This window comes from Neovison vison, chromosome 4 (assembly GCF_020171115.1).
Source record: "Neovison vison isolate M4711 chromosome 4, ASM_NN_V1, whole genome shotgun sequence".
In the NCBI taxonomy this organism is placed as follows: Eukaryota; Metazoa; Chordata; class Mammalia; order Carnivora; family Mustelidae; genus Neogale; species Neogale vison.
The window spans coordinates 76,418,142-76,439,055 of record NC_058094.1 but is presented as its reverse complement, the minus strand read 5'-3'; the positions used below and the strand labels follow the sequence as shown (position 1 = coordinate 76,439,055).

Below are 20,914 nucleotides of genomic sequence, written 5' to 3'. Positions count from 1 at the left end.
GGTGCATCTAAATACTGTCCCACCCAGCTGTTGCTGGCATGTCAGCTGGGAACTATTTACCATAAACTGTTTGCTTTGGAGTTTTATTAATCTTTTCTAAATGAGATATTATTTCAGGTACTGACTCACAATCATTAAAACCCTGGAAAAATGACAATATTAGTAATTGGATTATAAACCAGTCAATAAGTGCTGGGTTTATAAACACATATTTGTATAATAAGCTCTGTGTTGAGTGTTAAAAGTGAAAATTTGAAATGACACTCTTTCTACAAAATGTGTTGTTTGGAACAGGTGCATTTATCCTTAAGATAAATTTGTGGACACTGTAGTAAGCTGTTTATGGTTTTTTTCATTGGGACGTTTTTCAGATATTTATATCTTGGATAGAACATTTCTTTGACCAAATACGGTTTGCTAAGTGTTATTGTTCATGTAGAATAGATGGACAAAAGTGATGGGCTACATTTGAGTGAATTTAATGAAACTTTTGAGTGTGTATGTTGTTGTTGTTTTGTTTTGTTTTGTTTTTTTGGTAAAGCCTGGAGAAATATAGGGATCTGTTTAAAGTCAGTCTAAATACATTAATTATTGGAAAACATAAAAAGCCTCTTTTGAAGGAGTCTTCACGGTATGTGAGGAGTTTCATGTGAGGTGATTACTGTCTTTTTGGTTTGAAACTCAAGAGAGTCTCTAGTGTATAATCCTGTCTTTTTGAAAAGAAAGGGTAATTTTCTAGGTTTAAAGAAATCAATGGTTCATAATCAAGTGACTCCTGTGTACCTGGCATTTTTGGACATATTGTTGAAATACCTTATCCCAGAGCAGGTAGTATTTCCATTCCTTCATGGAAAAGCAGGCAGGACAAAGTTCAGGGGACGTTTGCCCATCCTGATTCCATCACTATCTCCTTTATAACACATTGGCATGTAATCCTCCCTGATCCTTTGAGGTAAGGATACAATTATCTGCATTTTATGAACTGGGAATCTGGGCTTTAAGAGGTTAAGTTAGTTACTCAGGGTCACATGGTGAAGGTGGGAAAGCAAGATTTGAACCCAAATGACTTTGCAATAGCCAAGAGTGTCTGTGAGGTAATTATTTTAGTTCTGTTGCTCTATCCCAGTGAAGGCTGCCTGGAATCATTAGAGGGTCTTCTGTCTTCTGTAGCCCCAAGATGACACCATTTGCCTGTACCCACTACAAAATCCCAGTTGATATGCTGCTGATGGGTATAAGGACATACAGAACTGGAGTATCTTGGAACCCCTGACTCATCAGAAGTATCTGTGGAGTATCATGACCTGGGCTAAGTCCCAGGGATTAAGAGGACCAGGCAGGGGTTTAAGGTTCAGCAGGGAGATACAGCCGTAACTAATCTTTGGATCTGCTGTGAATGTTTTCATGGAGACCAAAGGCGCCATGGGCACAGAGAGGAGGAAGTGGTAAAGCGTGGAGGGCTCCTTCTCAGAGGAGGGATTGTTTGAACTGTGTGGAGGCCAGGTGGGCTGAAGCCTCCAGACGCACATGAGGAGGTGTGGGATATTTCAGGCGGTGAATGGCAGGCACAGCGTGAAGGCAAGAAGGAGTGCAGCCCCATGAGTGTGTTCTGCAGTGATTCGGGACTGCTGGACCCAGCATATAGGGAGATGGGCAGGAGAGGCGAATTTAATAGGGTGCCCTGTCTGCCAGCACGAGGGGTGTTTGGCTTTGATCCTGTCCGTGATACAGAGCCACTGGAAGAACAGAAGGATCGTAGGCATGAGTGTGGGTAGGCGGGCATGGTCCTCAACATTATGAGACATACATACATACACCCTCAATGTTATGAGACAGGTTATGAGAAGGATCCATGCAGAAGGTTGGAAATCTGGGCGTTCGTTGGGAGACAGGTTGCGGGATGACAGGTAGCACATTATGATGAAGTGCTGGAAGCAGAATAGGGCTAACCTGTCAGCTCAGTGAACTTACGCTGCCCCGTCTCCCTACCTCATGAGGCAGTCTCTTCAAACTTGAGATTGGTCAGGGCTGGAATGCTCCTTCGTAAGCCATATTTGCCCCTCTAACTTCTGCCCCTCAGAATGATGTCTCTTCCTTCCACCTTCCACCTTCCACCTTCCACCTTCCACCTCCTCTTCCCTAGGTGATTGCAGTGTTGCTGGGTCTTTTTCCCATGGGCCCGTGCCTCCGTTTGTCAAAGATCGGACAGTATGTAACGCTCTTACCAGAGCCTGGATTGTGTCGGAGGTACAGGGTGATTCCAGGCTTGTGCACGCTCCTGGGGACACCGGCACTGGGTGGATGGCAACCGGTAGAAGATGGAGGCACCTAAGCTGGGTTTTGGAATGGGACTTGTAATGAGTACATCCAGAGTGTAATGTTGTGTTATCCGCAGCCCCTTCAAATGCGGCTGGCCCATTTGAAGCCCAGTAGTATTTGTGCGTATGTATATGGACTTTGATAACTCGGTTAGCTCAGCATGTGATTTCACTAGTATTTATGCCATAGGTAAAGAGTTGTGTGATAAACTCAGGCTTGAAGGTCTTTTTCAGATTAATTAGTTTAGAACTCCTATCGCGGAGTGCATTACTTACATTTTTTGGTTGATAAATTTTGAAAGGGCAAAGAAGGGGCTCTTTTTTAATCTTGGTGTCTTTTCTCATCTAGTTACCAACAACATGGCAGCCCCTCAGAGAATATTTGTTGAATGAATGCCATTTTTTTCCTCTATATTTGACACTAATACTATAAAATGGTTCCATCTCTATACATTTAAAATCATGATTCTGTTACATAATATTTTACCCATATTTAACCTCTGAGTCAGCTGTAACTTTGATAAGCCTATCTTAAGTATTTTTTTTTTAAAGATTTTATTTATTTGACAGAGAGAAATCACAAGTAGGCAGAGAGGCAGGCAGAGAGAGAGAGAGAGGGAAGCAGGCTCCCTGCTGAGCAGAGAGCCCGATGCGGGACTCAATCCCAGGACTCTGAGATCATGACCTGAGCCGAAGGCAGCGGCTTAACCCACTGAGCCACCCAGGCGCCCCCTATCTTAAGTATTTATTTACATCGTAGATAAGCATGTCCCGTAGATTAGGTCAAAGCTCCGTGGATGCTTAAGAGGTGTTTCCCAAATAACACATCAACGAGTTTTAAAGAATAATTTTGGAGTTGATTTATAAGCTGACCCATATTTCTTCACGTTTCCATACTTGCTGGATTTTTTCTATGCATTTCTTGGTAATTCTTCAGTCTCCTATATATTACCCTACATGGATCACCAACAGTTTTTTTTTTTTAAGATTTTATTTATTTATTTGACAGACAAAGATCACAAGTAGACAGAGAGGCAGGCAGAGAGAGAGGAGGAAGCAGGCTCCCTGCTGAGCAGAGAGCCCGATGCGGGGCTCAATCCCAGGACCCTGAGACCATGATGTGAGCTGAAGGCAGAGGCTTTAACCCACTGAGCCACCCAGGGACCCCATATTTTATTTGTTTACTTGACAGAGAGAAAGACAGTGAGAGAGAGCACACAAGCAAGGGGGCAGGACAGAGACAAAAACAGACTCCCCGATCCCAGGACCCTGGGAACATGACTGAGCCACCCAGGCACCTCTGGATCACCAACAGTTTTAGGAAGACTTTTCTTTTACAATGAGGAGGTTTATTTTATTTTATTATTTGTTTAAATATTTTAAAAGATTTTATTTATTTATTTGAGAGAGAGAGACCATGAGTGGTCGGGGGGAGGGCAGAGGGAGAGGGTGAAGCAGACTCCCCAGTGAGCAGGGAACTGGACTTGGAGCTCCTTCAGAGGACCCCAGTGTCATGACCTGAGCTGAAGACAAACATTTGCCCAGCTGAGCCACCCAGGCACCCCGAAAAGGTTTGTGTTAGACTACATTTTATTAGCCCACTTTCTGGAAATCTATTATAAAGCCAAAACATATTGGACTTGTAGAAAAATGGAATAATTTAGTTTCCCTATAAGCAGTAAATTTGACTGTTGGTTTTTTCTTTCTCTTTTTTGGTGGTCTCCAGCCTGGTACTTACTTACCCACCACTGATTAGTAAATATTTGAAGATGTGGAGTGCCATCTGCCGAAGGATTTTCAGGTCTTATTGATGAGGTTACTGATTTCCAGGTTACATGATGGTGGCCCAGAGTTTCGTTTTTAATCAGTTTTGTTGACGTATACTGAATATATAATTGAGTTCACTGATGCTAAGGGTATAATTCCGTGAAAATATGAAAAGTCATATTTTCAACAATATGCACAAGCACGTAGCACAACTACAGTCATGATATAGAACATTTCTGTCCCCACCATACATTTTGTCATCCTTGTTGTGGTCAGCCCCGTCTCCCCTGGGAACAATTGATATGTTTTCTACTGCTATAATTTTGCCTTCTCAAAAAATTCATTACATGGAATTAGACATTTAGTCCTTTGTGTTTGGCTTTTTAGTATAACGTTTCTGAGATTTACTTATATTGTTTTATGCATCAGTAATTCTTTAATTACTGAGTAGTGTTCCTTTGTGTGCTATACCGTAATTTACTTATTCATTAGTTGATGGATATTTGAGTTCTTTCAGGTTTTGGGATATTATGAGTAAGGCTACTATGAACATTCTTGTACAGGTCTTGGGAATTTGTGACTTTAAGTTTCTCTTGGGTAAATACCTCAGTGTGAAATTGCTGGGTCATATGGTGTGTGTTTAACTTTATAAGAAACTGCCCAGTTGGACAGAAGAAAGAGAATTAAGGAGTCGGTCCCATTTACAATTGCACCAAAACCTTAAGATACCCAGGAAAAAACCTGGGAATAGACCTTTGCCTCTAACCAAAGAGGCAAAGGATCTGTACTCAGAAAACTATAGAGCACTCATGCAAGAAATTGAGGAAGACACAAAGAAGTGGGAGAATGTTCCATGCTCATGGATTGAAAGAACAAATATTGTTAAAATGTCTGTGCTACCTAGAGCAATCTCAATTCAGTGCAATCTCTATCAAAATACCATCAACTTTTTTCAGAGAGCTGTAACAAATAATCCTGGAATCTATATGGAATCAGAAAAGACCCCAAATAGCCAAAAGAATGTTGAAAAAGAAAAGCAAAGCTGGTAGCATCACGAGCCCAGGCTTCAGGCTCTGTTACAAAGCTATGAACATTAAGACAGCATGGTACTGGCACAAAAACAGACACATAGATCAATGAAACAGAATAGAGATCCCAGAAATGGACCTCAACCCTATGGTCAACTAACCTTGACAAAGCAGGAAATGGAAAAAAAAGATAGTCTCTTCAACAAATGGTGTTGGGAAAATTGGACAGCCACATGCCGAATGGAACTCTACCATTTCCTTACACCACTAACAGAAATAGATTCAAAATGGATGAAAGACCTCAATGTGAGACAGGAGTCCATCAAAATCCTAGGAGAACACAGGCAGCAACCTCAGTGACCTGCAACAACTTCTTGCTAGACATATCTCCAAAGGCAAGGGAAACAAAAGCAAAACTGAACTATTGGGACTTCATCAAGATAAAAGTCTTCTGCACAGCAAAGGAAATAGTCAACAAAACTAAAAGGCAACTGATAGAAAGGAAGAAGATGTTTGCAAATGTCTTATTAAATAAAAGACAATTATCCAAAATCCATCAAGAACTTATCAGACACAACACCCAGAAACCAAAGAACCCAATCAAGAAATGGGTAGAAAACTTGAATCGACATTTCTCCAAAGAAGACATACAAATGGCCAACAGACACATGAAAAAGTGCTCAACATCACTCAGCATCAGGGAAATACAAATCAAAACCACAGTGAGACATCACCTCACACCAGTCAGAATGGCTAAAATTAACAAGTCAGGAAACAACAGATGTTGGGGAGGATGTGTATAAAGGGGAAACCTCCTGTGCTGTTGTTGGGAATGCAAGCTGGTACAGCCACTCTGGAAAACAGTATGAAGGTTCTCAAAAAGTTGAAAATAGAGCTACTCTATGACCCAGCAATTGCACTACTAGGTATCTACCCCAAAGAAACTGGTGTAGTGATTTGAAAGGGCACCTGCACCCCAATGTTTGTAACAGCGGCGTCCGTAATAGCCAAACTATGGAAAGAGCCCAGATGTCCATCAACAGATGAATGGGTAAAGAAGATGTGGTGTGTATCTATCTATCTATCTATCTATCTATCTATCTAGATCTATGATGGAATATTATGCAGCTATCAAAAAGTGAAACCTTGCCGTATGCAACAATGTTGGTGGAACTAGGTTATTATGTTGAGTGAAAGAAGTCAATCAGAGAAAGACAATTATATGATCTCATGCATGCAGAATTTTAGAAAAAAAGAATCATAGGGGAAGAGAGGAAAAAATAAAACAAGACAAAATCAGAGAAGGAGACAAACCATCAGAGACTCTTAATCATAGGAAATTAACTGAGGGTTACTGGAGGGGGAAGGGGGTTCAGAAGATGGAGTAACTGGATGATGGACATTAAGGAGGGCATGTGATGCAATGAGCATGGGGTATTATATAAGTCTGATGAATCACTGACCTCTGCCTCTGAAACTAATAATACATTATATGTTAATTAATTGAATTTAAGTTAAAAAAAAAAAAGAAACTCGCCATTTATATTTCTAAGTGCCTGTGACTTTTTGGATTTTCTGCCAACATTGTAAAAGGTTTCTAATTGCTTTATATCCTTACAAACACTTGATATTTTTGCCCTTTTAAATTTAGTCATTCTTGTGAGTTTTTAGTGGTATCTCGTTAAGGCTTTACTTTGCATTTTCCTGCTGACTAATTATATTGAATATCTCTTCCTGTGCTTACTTGACATTTGTTTATTTTCTTCTTGCAAGTGTTTAAATCTTGTCCCCCCCCCCACAGTGGTTTGTTTTTTTGTTTGTTTGTTTGTTTGTTTGGGGGGGGTCTGACACTGAGTTTTAGTACCATGAATTGAGTCAAGAAAGGAATCCATTCAAAGGATATTTTGTTTCCCACACCATTTTTTTGCTGTTTTGGGCATAACTAGAGGGAGTCTTCTGTTATCTGTTGGTTTATTTTAATTTATCTTGCCCTGCTTCCTACCTATACAGTTGACTTTTGAACAGTATAGGAGTGAGGGGCCTGATCCCTTACCATGCAGTAGAAAATCCCCGTGTAACTTTTAACTCCCCCAAAACCTTACTAGTGGCCTGCTATTGACCAGAAGCCTCCCCTATAACATGAACAGTCAATTCACACATACTGTGTATGTTATATGTACTATATATTATATTCTTACTGTAAAATAAGCTGGAGAAAACAAAAATGTTATTAAGAAAATCATAAGGAAGAGAAAATACATTTACAGTACTGTACTGTTTTATTTAAAAAAAAAAGAAAATCAGGTATAAATGGATCCTCACAGTTGAAACACATGTTGGTCAAGGGCCAACTGTTCTGTTGACAAAACCTGTCAACTCGTATTCTCTAAGAAAACCTGAGTGATTCTATTAACCAGTTCTCTAAGCAAACGTTCACACATATACATTCATCACGTGCAAACCTTGACTCCGTCAGATGCCACTGTGAAAGCCTCCTTAATTATCTCCCTCATCAGCCTACAGAGAGCAAGGACATCGTCTCGTGCTTTTGGGTTCCTTTGCACCTGGCACTGTGCAGTGTGAATAATCGAGGAGTCAACAGATGACTGTTGATGATAATAAGTTGCTGATCTAGGTAAATTAAGTGCTCTTGAGTGATTCCAGAATTTTAGAGAATAAGAGTTCTGTCTGAACTGGTAGATCTAATAGGGAAATATCTTGAAATTCTTACTTTACAAACTGCTTATATAAGCGTTTACTGTAGAATACCTACATTTTGCTTGCTAGCTATCTATAAAATCTTCTTGAAAATGTGTTTTAGCAAAGCTATGATTATGATTTGACTGTGAATAAGAGAGGGAAAGTCTATTTTTAGAGTAGACGTATCTAGGTTAGACAGCCTAGGAGTATCCTAAATTTTATTTCCAGTTTCTCATGGGCATGAATGGCTTAATCTATTTTTTCCAGGGGAGCAAAAGGCAGAGTATGTTTTTGATAATTTTGAGTAGTATTTCATATTAACGTAAAGTGAAGTTGACTTACCGAGTGGTGTTCACGCTGTGTAGAGTAAGAGATTTTTAGAAAACAGATGAAATAATAAGCTCTTGAAGCGTTTATTTATGGAAAGTAAAAACTAGTTATGATCTAACAGAGCACTTGATTGGCATCTCTGAAATCTGAGGTCCGGGACCTGCTGAGCTGTGTGACTTTGGAAAAGTCAGTTCACCACTCTGGGCTTTCATTTCCTTAGATTTTTTAAAGGAATTTTTGATACAGTTTAGGGCAAAGCAAAAAAATACTCGTTGGAAAAATTGTTAAATATAAAACTTTTTACTTTGTTATTATGAGTCACCATCAATCTCAAACACCGCTGGGCCCAATTTAACTAAAAATTTCTCTAATGCTTTTTTTTAAATATATATGATTTTATTCGTTTGAATTCCGGAATCATCTATTTCTGCAGGCGGATAAAACCTTAAATTGCAGGTAGTAAATAATCAAAAAGAGCTGTAGAACTTGGGAGTGCATATTTCTATTTTAATCTTGTGCTAATTGTTACTTTATATTCTTGCTGAACATTGTTAGGTACAGGGACAGGGGAAAGAAGATTGTTTTGAAAGTTTAAATGTGTGGGAAGTATCGGTCTTAGTTGTTATTTAAATAGACATTTTCAGGCTTTCTTTTTCTTTTTCTTTTTTTTTTTTAAGCTCTGCAAAATCTGGCTCAAGATTTGCAGCCTTACTAATAAACTTCCGACATAACGTTCATTACACATTACTCCACAAAGAAGATAATGAGGGTTGGGACATTGCATTGACCTTAGTGAAGTGGTTCTAAGCCATTGTCTGTCGAAGTCGCAAGTGCCTCCTTAAAAATTTTACTGTGGATTACTCCTACATCCATGGAAAATATACAGTAAATCTCAATTTAAAAAGAAAAGATAAGATACCTTTTGCAGTCGGAGCATTTTCTTTCCCTGTCTCTAGCTCCCACTTTTAAGTAAACAAAGACGTAGTTATTTGGATTGATGGTATGCAAGGAAAGCAGATGCTGGAGAAGAGGTTTAGATTTTCCACCATGGTATTTTCTTGGTGCATTGCTGGATATTCAGATAACAATTCTTTCAGGATGAATCCAAATACAGTGAAAGCGTTTATGTGTCCGAAGACCTATGGACTGGACTTTCCTCAAAAAGCCTCAGTGTCTCTCTCCATTTGTAAAACGGAATCACGTTGTTTCTGAGTCTGAGTACGTGCCTGGTCAATTGTTTCCTTCCTAAACATGAAACGTTGTGTGCTCACAGTTTGGGATGGTGCTGCCTCTGAGGTCTGTCCTGCCTCTGAGAGAGAAGCCTCAGGAAAACTGGACATGTGTGTGAGCTCATGCATAACTGCATTTGGAAAACGAGCTGAAGCGCCTGTTTTGTAATATTTTATTTGCTTAGAAACATTAAGAAAGTTTCTGAACTACGTATGTTTCCCTCCGCACAATTCCATTGTCGGTGAGGGGCTACCTTGTGTCCTGCATGGTTTTGTGACCTAGAAGGACTGACAAGGCATGTGGGGGGGGGGGTTGTGTGTTTGGAGGGGTGCAGAGCCACTGGGGCTGGGGACTCCAGAAAGATGGCAGTACACAGCCTCCTTGGGATTGTTTTCCAATAAATGCACAAGCAAAGCCCACCCCATGGTTGATTTCTGTTTTCTCCTAGAATCAACTTAAAGTTGGCTAGAAGGGCTATATTTGAAAGAGGCTTTGGGCTCAATTTTTTCCCCCCGGTATAAGAAAGAAATATACTGTCTCTCATTCAAGGCAAATCGGTCTCTCTCTCTCTGTTTTTTGTTTTTTTTTTTTTTTTTTAAGGATTTTTTAATTTATTTAACAGAAAGAGAGATCACAAGTAGGCAGAGAGACAGGCAGAGTGGGGGTTGGGGAGGGGAGCAGGCTCCCTGCTGAGCAGAAAGCCCAATGCAGGGCTCCATCCCAGGACCCTGAGATCATGACCTGAGCCGAAGGCAGAGGCTTAACCCACTGAGCCTCCCAGGCGCCCCAACATCGGTCTCTTTTTAATGATCCTTTAAAAATGGATTAATTTTATTCTCTGGAATAATTTTTAATCTGTGTCCTTTCCCTTTAGAAATCCCCAGTTGGACAACAAGAGAACCTACCCTGTTCTTTCTACATCTTGAATTGAACGTTACTGGGACTCTTGGAGGTCTGAAAAGGAAATAAAAGGTAATTCCATGTGAAAACATCTATTATTAGATTTATGCGTAACCCTGATGATCATAAAGTACAACATTTTTATTTGTTGAGCAGAATTTAGATGTCCACCCTTTCCATTCCAACTTTTCTTTCCTTCCTTCCTTCTGTTCCTTCCTTTCTCTGTTCCTTTCTCTTCCTTCCTTCTTCCCTCTTTCCTCTCTCCCTTCCCCACCCCCTCCCTGCCCCCTTTCTTTCTGAGTATTCATCCATTCATCTTTGCGAAGTCTGTTCCGTGCTGCAGGCTCTCTTGGGCACACGTGCTCCATCCCTCCCTGTCTCTCTGGCCCTGGCAGGAATGAGAGGAATTGGCAGAAGGTTCTGTGAACGTGCTGCCCACTGGACCACACTGTCTGCTGGTCTGGCTGAGAGGCTGACCTCAACTCCTGTCCCTGGCTCTCACTGACCCCATTGGTCCTGAAACATATGGGCTCTCCCGGCCCTCTTTGAAGTTGCCTGGGTGTTTACTTGCAGTGGCTTTTTTGTGAATTCTGTGGATATTTAACCTCCCCAGGTTGAACTGTTGGAATCAGCAGTCGCTCACCAGGATAAGTAAAGCCGCAGCAGTGTACTATCTCCTGACTAGTGAATTCACAAATATTCTCAGATGTCGGGAGATTTGCTGTATTTTGTGCAATCACTCAGGTAATGCAGAGGTTGCACAAAAGTGAGATGTCACAGATCTATAACATAGAATATGACTATCTACACAAAAGTTGCTCCCCAGAGTTAATACTGCTTAAATTGAGGCACAAACATGTTCTTTTCGTCTCCTTGCATAGACTCCTATTGTTAATAAAGGCCTTCAATCTGTCATAGGTGCTCAAATCCAACTGGCGAAAATATCAGGGGCAAAGGTGGTTTCATAATTTCTGCTAAACAGAACATCTGATTTCTGTCTACTTCTTGGTCCTTCTAACTGAAATGGCAATTTCTGTGAGGTGGAGTTGACCAGGGCTCTCATGTGCTGGATTCTTGTTGGTATTCTGTAGTCAAGCTGTCGCTTGGGCCACATTGCATTAAGAGTACGTTAGTCCGGGTGCATGGGTGGCTCAGTTGGTTAAGCCTCTGCCTTCCGCTTGGGTCATGATCTCAGGGTCCTGGGATCGAGCCCCATGTCAGGCTCTCTGCTCAGCAGCGAGTCTGCTTCTCCCTCTCTTTCTGGGATCTCTCTTGCTTTCACTCTCAAATAAATAAATAAAATCTTAAAAAAAAAAATGCATTAGTCATTGCGGTATTCCCTGGGGAACCTCACTCAGGTCAAGGTGAGCACCCTCATCTTGGATCCTTGGGTGGCAATGGGGAACTTCTCTCTCAGCGGAAAACATCCTCAGTAGCAAATATACTCCAACATGATGCTTGGGGCATTCATCTCATTTCTTCACAGTGCCTCTGTCTTTAGGTTGGGGGTTGTAAGTGAGTCAGCTCATTGCCAATACAGGTGTCTTCCTCCCAGTGGGACTGCTTCTTACCATGGTTTCCCAGCTTCCTCCTGGAATAAGACCTCCTGGCCTCCCTTCCAAGACTCAGCTCCCTACCTGCCTTCTCCTTTAGGCTTTGTTAACCTCCTCACACACTGTTAGAATTGACCCCACCTTCTCCCTCCTTGAGGCCCGCTACGGTATCTGAGCACACTTGGCCATGATCCCAACAGCCTGTATTTCATGTTGTTTGTTTCCCTGTACATTTAGCTATTAAGGTGGGCCCCTGGCTTTAGTAACTGAGAGCCTAGTGTGGTTGGGCACTTAGTGGGCCATAGTAGGAAAGACGTTGCTAACCATTGAATGGACATGGGGCATTTGTTCAGAGGAAGGCTTCTTATTCTGTGATGCCTTGTGCTCCGGTCAGTTAAAAGCCCTGGACTTTGGGTCACGTGTTCCTGGGACCATTGAGCTGGGCCAGCTTTGAGGTTGGATTTCGGTTTCCTTGTGAGTTTCTTCAGGGAAACTTGAAGGATGGGTCCCAGCCAGATTTAAGCGTTGGCTTGTGGATGAGGGGGTTCAGTTCTGACCACACTAGCCCTGGCCCCTTTCCTATCTGCTCTCATAGCCCTTCTCTTAGGCGGGATGGAGGGCAGCCGTGGAGAGCCAAATTCCTTGGGGTCGGTGGATAAGACTGTGGCTTTGGTGTTCTGAGGATCCAGGCTCTGCCATGTAATGTATGTGATGCTGGGAAAGCTGTTTGCTCTGTGCCCTGGTGTCTTCATCTGTCAAGTCAGGATAATAGTAGTGCCATTTCATAGGATTTTTGTGAGCATTTAATGAGTGAGCTGCAACATAGAAGGGCGCATGCAGGATGCTTTGTAGCTTTTGTTACAATCCCCTTCTGCAGAGCAGAGATAATCACACTCACTTCTCATGGTTCCTAGAAGCATGAAAAGAGGTGGTCCTATACCGTTGACCTTTAAACAACATGGGTTTGGACTGTGTAGGTTTACTTATATGCAGATATTTTTTCCATAGACATATGTACAGTATTGTAAATGTATTTTCTCTTCCTTATTGTTTTCTTAACATGTTCTTTTCTCTAACTTGCTTTTTAAGAATATAGTATGTAATATATGTAACATATGAAATACGGTGAGTCAATCATTTATGTTCTCAGGAAGGCTTCCAGCCTGCCGCAGCCTATCGGTAAATAAGTTTTGGGGAGACCGAAGTTATATGTGGATTTTTGACTGCATGGGGGTTGGCGCCCCTAACCCACATGTTGTCGATTGTAAAATCCATTATGCCAGGCACATAGTGCACTCAGCAAATGGTAGCCCTCAGGGGCAATGGTCAACTAACAATAGCATTGTCAGCAAATGTATGCAGAATGGGACAGATACGGTGACTCTGAGTGCGGGCTAATATCTAACAGTACTAGGCAAGAATGGCTACAAATTCAGGGGGCACCTGGGTGGCTCAGTTAGTTAAGCGTCTGCCTTTGGCTCAGGTCATGATCACAGAGTACCAAAATCAAGCCCTCACTGGGCTCTCTGCTCAGCCAGGAGTAGACTTTTCTCTCTGCCCCCTCCCCACTCTCATGCTCACATTCTCTCTTTCTCTCTCTCTCAAATAAATAAATAAAATCTTTAAAAAATATGGCTACAAAGTCAGGTTGTCTACCAGACCGTATGTATTCATTGAAAGCATTTTTTAAAATCCCATCATTAGCTTATTACTTTTTTTTTTTTTTTAAAGATTTTTATTTATTTATTTGATAGACAGAGATCACAAGTAGGCAGAAGGCAGGCAGAGAGAGAGAGGGGTAGAAGCAGGGTCCCCGCTGAGCAGAGAGCCCGATGCGGGGCTCGATCCCAGGACCCTGAGATCATGACCTGAGCTGAAGGCAGAGGCTTAAACCACTGAGCCACCCCGGCGCCCCCCATCATTAGCTTATTAAATCGTTGCCCACACATTGGACACAAAAGCTAACTCAGAAAGGCTTTGTTTATGATTAACTATTGAAGTAAGTAGATACAAAGTTATATATTCCTCTCATTGTTTTATTCTTATTAGTGTCTACTTTTAAATAAGAAAGATAGCCTTCTCTTGGATTTTTATGAAATTGTAAAACTACTATAAGAATAAAGATACTAGATCTTGAATAACTTTAGAATCCCTTCTCCTACCTATACATGTCTTTGATCACAATATATATTTGTAAATATTTTGGTTTTTCTCATTAGATAATGCCTTTCTTTCATCATTCTTAAGTATTAAGTATATTGAAATATTATCACCCATGTTATATGGTTATTCCAAAACTATAAAAGGGGAAGCTGAACTGAAACTGAACTGAACTCTAATAACTCTAATAACATTTGATTCTACTATACCTAAATTAAGTGAAGCTTACAGGAGTAGCTTTGACATGCTTTTTTCCTATACTCTGAGCCAAACACATTTGAGTCTTCAGTATATTAGAGAATTTCTAACCATGTCTTTAAATATTTTATTCATTTATTTGAGAGAGAGAGAGAGAGAGAGCCCAAGTTGGGAGGCAGGGGCAGAGGGGGAGGGAGAAGCAGACTTCCCGCTGAGCAGGAAGCCCAATACGGGGCTCAATCCCAGGACTCCAAGATCAAGAACTGAGCCAAAGGCAGACACCCAATCGAGTGAGCCACCCAGGCGGCCCTCTTGCCCTTTTTTTTTTTTTTTAAACATATTTGCTTTTGGTACACTTGAAACAAATGACATTCCATGGCTTGAGAATGTCTTTTAAAGAAAAGAGTATATCTTTCAAGTGACTATGAGTCACCTTAGAATGTGAATGTGTTTGAGCCCTTCTAGTGAGAGAAGCCTGTTTTGTCCTTGCACCTGTGCCTGGCAGAGAGCATGCTCAGTGAAGATGGGAACTGAATTAAAAACACAACAAGGCAGTTGGAGAACTGAAAGTGCCCTTGCTAGAATACCAAGAATATGATGACTTTTCAAATTTTCCTTTAGTATTACTGTAATTCAGTTTGAATTATAAATAAAGACCTTTCAATGGAAATGACTTTTTGCATTAATTTGGAAGCTGTGAAACTAGTTCTTTGGTCTGTCTGAAGTTTACGATGCTGATAGGCTGGGGTCTGTCTTGTCTTTCCTTCTGCCCTTCCTTCCTACTACCTCTTTGTCTTCATGCCCTCTCTCCTTCTCTGTCTGCCTTCCTCCCTCTCTGCACTCCCACCTCCTGCCTATTTCTGAGATGGACCAGGCCCTCTCTGTCCTTGGGTGTCGTCTTCAGAGGTTCCGAGGAGAATTCAAACTAATAGCAGCAATGGCTTTGATCAATGATGCTGCAACCTCTGCCCTTTCTGTTATGACTTGTGTTCTGGTAGACCCCTGTCCCACCTGAGGGAGGGACAGCCTCTCTCTTAGACTCCATGGCTGTACATCTCTGATACGGAGTTAAAATCGCCCCCACCTCTCTTATTTATTTAAGAGAGAGAACAAACGGGAAGTGGGGATGGGGCAGAGGGAGAGGGAGAAGCAGGCTGCCTTCAGTGAGCTGGACGTAGGGCTTGATCCCAGGACCCTAGGATCCTGACCTGAGCCGAAGGCAGATGCTTAGTGACTGAGCCACCCAGTGGCTGAGCCTGAAGTCCACCTCTTAGAGTAGTTTTTGTCAATGTTCTCTGCTGCATCTTTCCTCAGCTAATTTGGGAAGAAAACATTCTGCTTCTATTAACATCACTCTTTTCTGGCAGAGAACAGTATTATGGTTGTGTTTCACAGGAAAGACCCAGGCTCAGCCAGAAGTGTGAAGTTCTGTTTGAAATCAGACTTATTCTCTTATCTGCCAATATTTATTCCTCATGATAGAAATCTAGAACTGTGACTCCTGAACTGGCTTAGCATTCTTCCCAGCAATAGACATTAGTCTTTTTTCACAATGCTCTTTAAAAATTTTGTATTTGCATATAAATTGACATAATCATTATGATTTTTTTGGAGATTTGCACAATTTAAAACATTTGATTTTGTTACATGGTTGCACAGAAATTATGGTTTGTCCTGAGATTGAACAAGTGAAAAGAGTGCAGCTACTTCTCCAAATTTGTAGCATGACAAGTCAGAGCTTCTGGAAACCAGGGAGTAGTTTAGTTGCTGTACTGAATGGAATGTTGGTGAGCCCCTCCCCTCCATACCCCTGCCCCCTCCACCGTAAGGTAAGCTTTGGTTCAAACTCTCAAGGAGACTTCTTTGCTTTTGGTACAGATCTGACCTGAGTACCATCACAGAACAAACCATTTAAGCAGGAATATATTTGTATATATGTAATATACAATTCTTAAAATCTTAGGAATATTTTAATTTTTCTTTTCCAAGTATTGAGCATCCTGTTTTTTTTTTGTTTCTTTGTTTGTTTTTGTTATTGTTTTTGTTTTTTAATTTTTATTTTTTGAGTTTCTGGAATGTAAACTCAGATCTTCCTAGACTGAGATTTTCTGATTAATGTCCAATCAGCCAACCTCCCTTCCTCCCTTCTTCCTTTCCCTCCTTCTGTTATTATTTAGTTGAAGAAGAAAAACATCGGATGGTATGTTTCCGTTTTTCAGGGGCTGTTGATAGACCTTTCATATATGAGGCATTAAGTACATGTTGTTGTTATTTTTTTTTCTTTTTTTGCCAACTTGGTTTTCTAATCCTAGGCTCTGATTAACCTAGAAAGCCTGTTACCTACAGTACATAAATTCTAACTTTTACTACATACGATTCTTCTAAAAAAGCATTTAGTGCTTTTTCAGGTTTCATACCCAAATGTGTAATTTGGCTTTCCTTCTCTAAAGGGAAATGTGTCTTTTGTATTGATTTAAAATGTTACCAGTTTAGGTTGCACACGTAAATCGTAGAGATGAGAAGCTCTGCTTTAACAAGAAGTACTGGGTATAATCTTTAAAGTTTTTCTAGTAGCATCCCTTTTCAATGAGTACCCTTCTTTGCTATGTTTTCTGACTTCCTTCCTAGGTTGATTAGAATCAGAGAGCAAACATTTCTTCCCTCTCATTGTTCAGGGACACCTCTCCACCCACCCTGACCAGCATTCCATCTCAGAAGCTCCTCTCCCTTGGTCAGCGGGACAGAGAGGCATCACCAAAACATGACAAAGCAGAGACTGTCTGGGTTTGAAATGCAGGCTGTAGGAACCAAAGGAATTCCAGATTGTTCTGACTTAAGAACTCACCCGATTTTTGTTTCTCAATCTTCAAAAGGTACTATTCGGAGGATCTTTGTGCCTATTGAAAAAAATGAGCTGTCCTCCTCTCCCTGAATGATTGCTAGCACAAGTATAAATGCGTGTTAGCCTCTTTTCACTTAAATTTTAAATCTCAGATATTACTCATTCCGAATTAGGTGGCGAAGCTCCGTCGTGCCTCCCCTTCAGCCCTGGGAACACTATTGATGACTCTTCTCTATACCAGGAGCTGTGATGTGTTTGCATTTGAAATCATGACATGCTTAAGTTAGACATGGGGATTTCACTTCAGTTCCTTGGTTTTATGGAGGAGAAAATTGAGACCAGGTTCTTGTTGCCATCACTTAAAATTTTTATAGGAATTCAGCAAAGATATCATTTTCTATTGTTATTCTCCCTGTATTTTTATGTAATTGAAATATTTATGGGAAGTAACTAGTACATTAAATCTTACTGAAAGTGATTTAAGCATCGGTACCCACCCCAGGAAGGGATAGATTTCCTTTATCTGGGACCTATCAGAGCCGATCTGGCACTGGGATTTCCTAAACAGTCACATATTTCTATGTCTTCATGTAATAGTTCACATAACAGACGTGTCTCTGGGCGTCCACAGTACCAACCATATGGAAAGATTGGGCTCCTGCCTTTGAAAACAACACACTTAATTTGCCAGATTGATTTCATCTAATCCTGGACTTCTGTAAGTTTAGCATTCTCTTGGGCCACAGAGACATTTTTGGTAGAAATTTCCTGAAGGAGCTGAAGAAATCCTATCACCGGTGTGTTAGTTTACGCAACTGCATTTCCCGCTTGTCCCTCTGAGGTCCTTCTGCACGGTGTCACCTGCAGGGCCTGGGGTTAGGGTACAGTTATCCTGGCTGGCTGGAAATCCCAGGGCCTCCTCACTGGCCCTGCTTCAGGGAGGTAAACTGAGCCCTGAGTCATCTTCATGCTAAGAGAGCTGCTAGAATGTCCTTGTGAGAGCCTCCCATGAGTGGGTCCTGTGAAAATTGCTAAGAGCTTAGATGATTCTCCGTGTGATTCAGAGACTGAACTCCTTTCCCTCAGATTGCACGTAATGTGTTTAATACCCAATAGATCCCATGCTGGGGAGGCAGAGGGCTGACGGCAGCCCCAGAGCACCCTGGGTTTTGTGTTCTAAAGAAGGCTTTTGTCACCAGCTCTGATTTCTTTTGCTCCCCTTGGAACTCTTTGCCATCCATGTAGAAAATCTTATCAATGTGGGATCGCACTGAGATCACACGGTCTTGAAATTTTTTTTTTTTTAAGATTTTTTCTTTATTTATCTGACAGAGATCACAAGTAGGCAGAGAGGCAGGCAGAAAGAGAGGAGGAAGCAGGCTCCCTGCAGAGCAGAGAGCCCGATGCAGGGCTCGATCCCAGGACCCTGGGATCATGACCTGAGCCGAAGGCAGAGGCTTAACCCACTGAGCCACCCAGGCGCCCCAGTCTTGAAATTTTTATTCCCTGGTACCCTTCACACAATTTTTAAAATAGTAATTTGGTAAATTGTTTCTGTTGTATCGGCTGTGTTCGGAGCCAGGCCCGTCTGTTGGACCCTGGGAGGGGTGACTGGAATTTCAGAGCTGAATCCCGCTCTGCTGTCTCGCAGTGGTTTGAGTTGCCTAGAGAGGTCACTTCCTTCTCTGAAGGTCACCTGTGTTTTGACACGCTGTACCTGCCTCAGCTCTCTCTTACTTCTTCTTTTCTTCCTGCAGGACATTTACTTTTTCCTGCTTTTGATTTGGGCACAAATTGTTCTGTCCCCAAAGCCAATTCATCTGCGTTCTGTGACAGTTTATTTTTTGAACATAAAAGCAAGAGCAGTTTGTTTTTCTCTAAGCATTTCATTTTTACCAATATCTGAGATAATGCTCACCAAGAGAAGATACACGCACACTCAGAGACACAGGTGCTCCTAGATGGTCTCTCCTGAGATCAGGACAAGCATTTTTTAAACTCTGTTTTCAGCGAGGCTTAAAATGTCCACTCATGATGTTTCTTCTTTCTCTGTTGCCCTTACTTCAGCAGCCCAGATGGCATATGATAGTTAATTGGTAAAATAAATTTTAGTGACAAATGCACGGGGTTTTTTGTTTAAAGCGGGGGGTTAGAAATGGGAAATGGTAATTGCTAGCGTACATCACAGTAACTTAACGACGTGAATAAGCAGTAAGTGGAAGTGTTCACTCCAGCGAGAAATAGGACCGTACTAATGTAAACCATGGTCACGTTTCCGCCTCTTCTCCTATTCTGCCCTTTTACCAAAACTGGAAGCATTCCACCATGACTGGATATTTTTGATGGTCCCTGTCACTTAATTCGTGGTGATATTTCAGTCACCACGTCAGCACACATTCTTTTATGATACTGTGTCTCTCCCCTCCCTCGTTTGGATTGGTGGGCATTCCTACTTACGGAAGCCGCAGCCAGAAGAAATCACAGCAGGTGCACCGCACGCTGGGCAGTGTCGTTGCCAGATAGGGAAGGTGAAGGCGTTGCCCTGGGTGGTGCTGTGTGCTCACCATAGTGGTCACCAGCTGTCACAGACATGTGGCTTCAAGGTTCTGGGGTACTCTGGCTGGTGGAGGAAGAACTTGGGGTCAACAGCACTTCCTGGTGTGAACCATCTGGTAAGTGCGGATGCTCCCCAAACTAGCGTGTGTCTCACCATGTTCTCCGTTTTAGCTACAGGACTTGGTAATCCTGCAGTGATCTGATCGCCAGATGGTTGGCAGACGGCTAACTTTTGCTTGAGTCTGGAAGCAGCACTAAGAATCAAAGATACTTCCTTGTCCCTGAGTCTGTCATACAAGGAGTAAACGGGGATCTGGCTTCAGTTCTTTAGTAGGACTTGACCTCAGATAGGCCGTATAAAGTCTCCAAGCCTTAACCTCCTCGTGTTTACCACGCAGAGAAGTAGATTCTGATTTCTCTGCTTCACAAGACATACAATTTTTGATTTGACCATGATAATCAGGTGGTAAATTAGAAAAAGTGTTGTTACTGGACTGAAAATCATGTTATTCCTTTTTCTTAGACACCATGCTCCATACTTGATCCGGGATATTATACTAATTGCATTTATGATGAAGACATTTTAAAATCACAGATGTTAATTGATGTAAAAATAGAACGTCTGCATTTTTATTAAGCTGTTGAGGAACAGGGTTTGGGTGCTTCTTCCTGATTTTCTAGCCAGAAGCACCAGCGATAACTGTGGGTAAGACGTCAACGTCCTGCAGAGACGATATGGTGTGACCTATTTGGGTTTTGGCTGCTTTGTACGCAGACTGTTTCACACAGCATGTCTGTTTCTAGTGCATTCACCCATCTGGTTTACCTGGATTTTCTGCTGTGCAGAATCACAGTGAGTTCTCCCCGTCTCCTCTCGTGAGCGAGGGTAACTAGTTCGGTGATGCTAACACGGCAGCCTGTAGGGAAGGGTTTAAGAGGTGCTCTGGACAGCTGTGTCACCAGGGTAATGCGTGCACCCCCCCAACACACACACCGTGTGCTAAAGTTTATGGGATGAGACTGCCATTTCCACTCCACTAGGTGAAGAGGTGGGTGAGGAAGTCGTTTCCTGGGTGTCACGCTGTTTTCCACTCTCTAAGAGCTGCCATCTACGTCAAAACCAGTTATCAGATCTCCCTGGATCCTTGTAGAAGAATTGAAATAGAGAAAAAGCATCTGTTCATTAGCATGCCGGGCCTCCCTGTGATGTCTAGCTGCCCCCCCCTTCCCCCACCACACTGTGGAAATGGGCCTGACTCCTTTCGGTCCCTGAGACTTTGAGCGACACTTTGATCTTCAGAATACATCCCTCTCCCTCAGGGCTCCGGGAGC

General features: G+C 41.9%; 1 protein-coding gene across 2 annotated transcripts in view; it reads left to right on the top strand.

The window, feature by feature from the left end:
- Positions 1–20,914, top strand: part of FAM110B (family with sequence similarity 110 member B) — a 152,773-nt gene that overhangs the window by 29,622 nt on the left and 102,237 nt on the right. Inside the window, exon 2 of one of the 2 annotated variants that reach the window (XM_044245560.1) lies at positions 10,248–10,345. The gene's annotated coding sequence lies outside the window, so the exon portion shown is untranslated. Of the gene's footprint in view, positions 1–10,247; positions 10,346–19,677; positions 19,699–20,914 lie in introns of those variants that run through there. The other variant, XM_044245563.1, reaches the window with a different exon arrangement.